Below are 7,338 nucleotides of genomic sequence, written 5' to 3'. Positions count from 1 at the left end.
GATACCAAGTTTCCGCACCTAGGGGCCGATCAAGGTGACTAACAATCAGACAAACAAGGTAGGCCACGGAAGGATACAAAAAGTGTAAACAGAGGAGTATAAATAAGTTAAATCCCGTACTAGCAAAAACTATACGGTAAAAATAGCGGAATTACTACACATTCCCTACAGAGGCAACAAATGATAGCAAATTAGTCTAATACAATTGAATGAGTAAAGAAACACTCGTGTTTAATTGCACTTAAGGCTTTATCAATCAGTACAATTGACAATAGTATTAAATAAAACTTACAAGCGGCAATATAACTGGTAAATCGTAGAGAGCCAACGAACAACGTGTATACACGGGCACACACCACACAGTGTGTCTTATACAGAGCTTATCCGAAAAAAAAATTGAATGTACAAATACAATAATTTTAATTAACAAATTCAACTGCTTTTAATTATTAAAATAATTTGACATACCTGATGTTAAAACAACTGGTCAAAATTTGGTCCACCGACGTGTAAACACATTACTCAGTTTCTACGAATTAACACAAATGCTGTCTTGCTTCACCATAACACAAATATTGTCTTGCTTCACCATAAATTAAAACGATATCCGTCAACTTCGAGTTACTATACACCTAAGCCATTTTTGACACTTGAAAAACTGATGTAAACACTATTCGGAATCACCTGGGTCACGTGGAGAGAGAGTGCTTTGCGTACAGCTCACAACGCGAATGACGCTAAAGACTACAGTAGTCCAGCCATGTAAGGGTTGTAAATACTACAACTTCGATAATGTTTTTCTCGGAAACTATAAGGATTTTACAAAAATTTTTTTACGATATGGACTCCATTTTTCATGATGCATCTATTCCCAAATCTTTTCGGATAAGTTATGAATACGAGTATTATAAAAGTTGTAATTTTAGAGTATTTTCATGACCCAGTGATTAAATTGAAGGTAATTTGTTTGGGAATGGGGTCAGTTTTTAAAGAAAACCAGTTTATTGGTTAGTCGACGTTTCGGCTATATTTAAGCCTTCTTCAGGACACTATATATATATATATATATAAACCGTAATAGAAAATATTGTGTGATATACATATTTATCTGCAACTTTTCATCTAAAAAATCATTAGATTCATAATTATCAGCGTCCACCTGAGTACATTTCAAAAGCCCAAATATCTTAAAATCATTTCTTATTGCCTTTTACGGAGTGATGAAGGTTTTTAACATGTACCATTTTATACTCATTTTGCACATTAGTTTAACAAAATAAATAGCAGTTTAGCATCTTCAACAGCTGATTAAATAATATTAAGACATTATTTGATGTAAAATTATCTAAAAAGTTTAAAATAATATTCTACATTTTATTATGTCAAAAATAGACAATGAAGAAATTGTCCATTTTATATCAATTTTATATTTCTCGTCACATAATATCGATAAGAATTATTGATAGCATCATCAACAGTTTTCGGTTGTGCCTTCTTTAAATAAATATGAACAATTTGCTCAAAATTTAATATTCTACAAAACGAATAAAATTATTTAATAAATGGAAGCGTTATAAATACCTACGATATCTGTCAAATGTCCAATATGGAGTGCTCCTAAAAATTGGCTAGTTTATTAAAATTCACAGACACTCAACTAGTGCATGACCAACGTGATATACATAAATGAAAAATTAATTTGGAGCTTTTGAAACTTAAAAATGGTGAAATTGACATCTTGAGCTAGACTTGTGATATGATTTGAATTTAACTGTTATTATATTATGAAGACGAAAAATGAGTGACAAAATTTGTGACTTTTAGATTGCCCCAGTAATTTCAAGAAGACAACTTAACCGGCTAATATAATAAAAATCGGAGAATGCAAGTACTATTTTTGTTTTGACGGCGTGAATTAGACTTATAATATGAAATGAATATAATCATCATTACATTAACACGACAAGCGAGTGACAAAGTTGGTGGAATGTTTAGGGACATTTCCTTATTTCTAATATTTTTCACCTTCTCAGCGCAACGTTATATATGCAATGTAATTTTCTTAAAACGGTATATTCATCTTTATCACCGTAATATAATAATAGTATAAAAGCAACAATACACGTAGTTATTGTAAGACTATTGATTATACGTATGCATTTTATAAGAAGTTAACAGTAAAAGTGCTAGTGTCTTCATCTTTTAAGAAGCGATGACTGAAAGAACACAGAATTAGTCACAATTATTGAAGAAAATGTTATAATCCATACTTTATTAGATGTTGAACACGAACATCCACCTAAAATGTATATAGGCATGTATAAATAAAATTGTGTCTATTTCCAATGATTAAATACATTATTTCGCTATTCTTCTCATATTTATACCAAAACTATTAAAAATTTACCTTTCCGACTCCCAACAGGTAACCCGCTTGTAGCTACCAACCGATCTGGGCCGAGTGACCCCGATCCCAAACTACTGAAGGCCGCAAGCGGGCGTCCCGACGCCCGGCTTCTCGGGCGTCCGTCGGTCCAAACCGTCCCATTACCTACTTGGGATTATATTCGCAAGGGTTTAAGTCTTGCGAAAAAATAAAAATAAAATGTATGTCTAAGTGAGTGTGACACAAACTTACCAGGTTTTGGTAAGCTAAGTGTAACTGGCTTATTTCCAGATAGAGTATTAAATATTATAATAATTAATATTTAGAACTTAATAATTACATAACCCCACAAAATAAAAAAAGTATCGGATCTGGTATTCAGACCCATGTATTTCTATGTATTTTTTTCCGCTGAATCCGAATCTGCCTTCAGATTTGGTCCAACGGGTCTGAGTTTTCGGGAAAATTCAAAAAACAGGTCAAAATTCACAAAAAACGTAATTTACGATCGACGAAAGTTATTAAAAAATCAAATTATTCTACCAGCTCACTAGACGTACGATTTTTCACTCGTTTAATTCCAATTTATCATTATAGAGTCAGACAAGCTGGTCCAATTTAATTCAAAAACAGAAAATAGATTAAAAACGCCATTTTTATGGCATAATTCGTGTTGGAGAGTTCTGGATCCATCTTTTTATCCACCCATTTATGAATTGATACATCTTTCTATCCAGTCGTTCATGCATAAATATGCATATTTATTCATCCACCCGTACCACCTATAAAACCCATCCATCCACCCATCTATCCATCTACTTTTTGTACTGAGATATGAGATAATAGCCTAGAAGATTGAGAGTGCAATAAAAACTTGTAGAATACTCTACTTTCTAAACAAAAGAATACAATATCTACAAATCATTCTTATTTTTGTTGCTATAACGTGTTCTCTTTTCTTCAAAGGATCTATGCAACGAGTTACGCTATCGTTTAGTCCCTCTATTTTTCGTTTCTCTTTTTAACAACCAACAAAAATCGGCCATCATGTTTTCATCCCATCTTCCTTGATATCGCTGTTCTATAACCTTCACATCCTGATGAAATCGTTCGCCTTGTTCTTCGCTATAATCTCCAAGATTTTTCGATACAATTTCTTCGTATTTAGGACTCTTGTTGTTTCCTAAAAAAGGGCGAAAATTTCCGAATACTTCTGAGGCCAAATTGAAAGAAGGTGTATTCGATGGACCTTAGATTCGGACATTGTTCAAGGATTGTTGTTAATAATTGCACTTTTTTGACGGCACGCTCAATAGATATTTTTTTTAGAATCATCACTTGGCAAGTATAGCATTAAATTGAATTTAAAATACACATACAGCCCGAAGTTATACTGCTCATATACAAAGTAGTTTCATGTGAAATTTTCAAGTTTTGAGCATTTGGAGTTTAGTTTTAATAATTATGTTTAAAGAATAAAAATGTTATTAAGACGACAACTCAGATATTTGAAAAAAAAAATGTAAAAGAATAAATAAAACAAAAAATCAACTTTAAAAAATGTCAACTATTCTTTAAAGAAAATTGTTTTTATAATACTTACCTATGTACCAATTTAGTGCATCGCAAGCCACTGGAATTGCATGCATATTGTAAATGGAATAACTATTGACATCAGAAGTTGTCGCTAACAAAGATTGGCATACCCAATTACCATACCCCAATCCACCTTGTTGATTTTGACCTAACTGGGTACTATGTCTAAAAAGATCCATTGCTTCTTCACGTCCCATTATTTCAGCTGTTAAAGCCTAGAACATACACATTGTGTTGTACATATTGTACTGTACAGGTGGATTAATGTGATTGAGGACAGATATGGTGTCGTAATACAAGTCACGAACGGATTTCTAAATTTACTCATGTTTCCATTCGCAACAGCGAAGCCATCAAAAACCGTTCCATGCAAAACCAATTATAACTAGAGCCGAACATGATGTTCCGAGGAACTTAGAGACCCAGCGCAACGATGCAGAATGCGCGGCGTGGAAATTGAATGTTTCACTTCACTTTCCAAAATCCTGTCGACGCGCCCAAAACCGCTCCGAACAGCAGGCACTGAAATCGTTTTTTTGGATAGTCGTTTAACCGGTTTCGGATAATTCAGATTTTTACGAAACTCGAAAACCGGTTATTCGATTCTTCAAATATCCGATTATTCAAATAACCGATTGTTCGATAATCTGTTCATTCAAACATCCGAATAGTCGAATGTTTTCTTTATAGCCAATAATTACATAACACTACAATATAGTCTTAGTGTTATGTAGTTACTGACATTGGTTACAAAGTACATACATACCTAGTAGATACCTACTACAAAAATTAGGTTGAACTAATAAGAGAGATACAATTTATTTATTTATTTTATCCTGGGACACAGATACAGACTGATAAAAAAACAATCACTCACACCCACATACACCAATCGACCAAACCCATTTATATAAATAATAAATTGAAGAACCACTTTTTATTAAGTGTATGGGAATGGGAATTTTCACCTCACTTTCCAAATTTCCCGACGTCGCACCGAAAACCGCTCCAATCAGCTAAAATCACCTCGTCGCAGTAGTTGATATCTCCAACAACGCAATTTAGAGGAGGAAGAATCAATCTAGGTTCGGATTTCGGATATAAAATGTTCTCCAATTCGACGTAATCTCAACTAAACGAAAACTCAACGACAAGAGTAAATACTTAAAGTAAAGTAAATAGCGGAAGTTAATATAGAGGGATGCCCAGATTCAGAGACTTAGAAATGGAAAGGAAGGCGAATTCGATAAGTAGAAATACTGCCGCACTAAACCGGACCACGCAGCAAATCCACCTGCGAAGATACCACTACGTGCGAACGAATGTCTACCCGATACAACGACAGATTGGTAACTAGCGTTACCTACCCGACAAACCAGCATTCAGAACCTAGCCAGTGTTAGTACATGATCCAAATTTTACATTGTATTATACCTGTCATCATTTATTGTTATTACGAAACACAATAATCAATAAATCCAAATATTTTAAAAATATTTCATGAGTTATATTCTCTCTAAAAAAATAGCGTCAAGCTATGGTCCGTTCTACCTACGACAGATCTCCAAGGTGTACCCAACTCTTAAGCCGCTATAACAACAGCTCTAAGGCCGGGCTAGTGTATGGTTCATGACATTGAGAATACGTGGAGCATGTTCATTAATTGATTAAAATGAAAAAAAAGAGCGCTTACGATATCCATATTTTTCAATACGTTTTCTTACTAAATTAAAAAGAGCGTCAGCTGTTCGGTCAGAACTGACGTTGAAAAAGCCCAAAAATTTTTCAACTAACTTTCCCGCACTGTTGACATATCTAATTATTATTCTACATTAGGACTTTCGTACAATGTCCGTCCAGTCATCCACTTAAAAATAATTACATTCTTCAATTTCTTTATCCACATATGATCGATATAATCCGAAATGCAGTCTATTATACAGGGTGATTCATTAACTTTGGGAAAATCGAAAGCTGAAAATACTACACGTGAAATGGTGACCATTGGCGCAAACATTATCCGAAAGTTGATAGTTTCGGAAATACAGGGTGTTGAAAGTTAAAATTTTAAATCGTTTTTTTGCGATTATTCTGAAAATATGCAAGTTAGGAACTTGAAAATTTGTGAAACTATATTTTTTAAGCGACGAATAAGATGCGTGTTGCAATTTCAGCGTTGCTCATAGGGGGCGCCACTTACGACCAATTTTAGCGAAAATTTAGTTAATAATGTATGTCTAATATGAAACTTGATTCAAAACCTGAAAAGGCAATCATTTTTCCATTAATTATATATTCTTGTTTCATTTCGGTATCTCGACACGTTTTTGAGAAGAATTGATTTAACGAACACTATGTTTTGATAATACGAGAAATTAAAAGCGAAACAAACCAAGTGTTTCTTCATGTTATTACAACAATTAACAATAAAACAAATGAAATTTGTAATAATGATTTAATGCAAAGGAGAGAACGCATTAGGCGATCGCGGTCCCGTCCCGTCGCGGTCCGTTCTGGGCTGAGCTGATCGCGGTCTTTTTTAAAAACGAACGCATTAGGCGTTCGCGGTCCCATCCCGTCCCGTCGCATCGCGATCCGTTCTGGGCTGAGCTGATCGCCTGATGTGACGGATTTTGTAATATAAACACCGCGATCAGCTAGGCCCAGAACGGATCGCGGTCTTTATATTAAAAAATCCATCACATTTGACAATTGCACACTATCGCGCTCTCCTTTAAATAGTTGCAGTAGTGTTTTAGTGGTGAAAATGAGTTCTATGGAAACGGTGTTTTTATCAGCAGAAAAATATATTTAGGGGATGAAATACACTCAAAATTCGCCCCCAAAAACAGTTTTTTCTAAATATCTGGGGTTCTAAGCAATATTTTGAATAGACGCAGAATTTCCAGAAGTGGAAATTACTTCTTATAAAAAGCAAATGTTTCACAAGTGATTCCCTGTTAGGGGATTGCTACCCTTATTTTTTATTTCAGAAAAATTAAATTTCAAACATTTTTTATATATAGGTACAAAATTTATATATGCCAAAAAGAATTAAAATTATGATTTATGTAAATAAATTGACAAAATTCATACTCACCGAATGCAAACGACACTGGACGAATTCGAATTCGATACCCTGCTGAAGCAGCTGGCTAATGCAAAAGAAACTCGAGCACTCGCACTGTATTCGAATTGAATGTAACATAAGGTGGCCATATCCCTGGCCGAGAAATGGTGAAATTTCTGTCATTATTAGATACTGAAATCTTGAAAAGTAAAACTGTAGAACAAAAGTAAGCACAAATATAAAATCCTTGATGTTTTGTTTATTCATTGTTACCATTTAAATTTAC

The sequence above is a fragment of the Anoplophora glabripennis genome, unplaced genomic scaffold (assembly GCF_000390285.2).
Source record: "Anoplophora glabripennis isolate ALB-LARVAE unplaced genomic scaffold, Agla_2.0 scaffold1096, whole genome shotgun sequence".
Taxonomy (NCBI): domain Eukaryota; kingdom Metazoa; phylum Arthropoda; class Insecta; order Coleoptera; family Cerambycidae; genus Anoplophora; species Anoplophora glabripennis.
This window is presented reverse-complemented; position numbering follows the sequence as displayed.